The sequence below is a fragment of the Daktulosphaira vitifoliae genome, unplaced genomic scaffold, assembly GCF_025091365.1.
Source record: "Daktulosphaira vitifoliae isolate Bord-2020 unplaced genomic scaffold, ASM2509136v1 Scaffold_3, whole genome shotgun sequence".
In the NCBI taxonomy this organism is placed as follows: Eukaryota; Metazoa; Arthropoda; class Insecta; order Hemiptera; family Phylloxeridae; genus Daktulosphaira; species Daktulosphaira vitifoliae.
The window spans coordinates 7036990-7037786 of record NW_026099574.1 but is presented as its reverse complement, the minus strand read 5'-3'; the positions used below and the strand labels follow the sequence as shown (position 1 = coordinate 7037786).

Sequence of the window (797 nt, the reverse complement as noted above, 5' to 3'; positions counted from 1 at the left end):
TTTTTTTTTTTGTTGTTTGTTATCTTTGTGATTGCGCTGCTTGGCCCTATCGCCGTTAGCAGTAGTTAGTTCACTGCAATCCGTCGTTATGGTCAGTGCGATACGTAGTGTTTTATGTTTTATAGTATAGCGTTGTTATCTTAAAATATAATTATAATTAATAAACAAATACTATTATTAATAAAAAAAAAAAACGTATATTATACAGTCCATTCAAACCCAGAACACTTAAAATATAGTAAAATAATTTTAATACGAATAAGAAATTTCTTCTTACAAGAGGCGACTGNACGAATAAGAAATTTCTTCTTACAAGAGGCGACTGAAGTGATGGGATCCTTGATCTTTATTGAAGTTATTGAATCTAAATGAGATAAAAATCAAAGCAGTTGAAAATTTATTCTAACTTAAAAATAATTAAGGAAAAATGCAAAATATTCATTGCCATACGCGGGTTGGAACGTCGTACCCCAAGCGTGTAAAACACAAGTTATTCCAACTCGGCAACCGTACGTCACTACCGTCGATTGAAAAAATGCACTATTTAAGCTAATTCAAATTTCAAAGTTATTTTTCTCGACTTAAAAGAAGCAAACAAATTTAAATAAGTTTAACTTTCTATGCTATATTAATTTTTTATTTATATAATATTTATGAAAATCTGTAGTCCCCTTGTCAGGAATTTTAAAATAAAATAAAATACAAAACCCAGAATTTTAACACAAAAATAGCAAATTTTTGAATACGGTAGTCATTTTTACCGTGAAGACAAATCCAGAGGTCACATTTTTTTTTTT

At 28.9% G+C, this 797-nt stretch overlaps 1 protein-coding gene across 1 annotated transcript in view; it reads left to right on the top strand.

Moving 5' to 3' along the window:
• Positions 1 to 797, top strand: part of LOC126902010 (uncharacterized) — a 7049-nt gene that overhangs the window by 3513 nt on the left and 2739 nt on the right. The window lies entirely within an intron of this gene.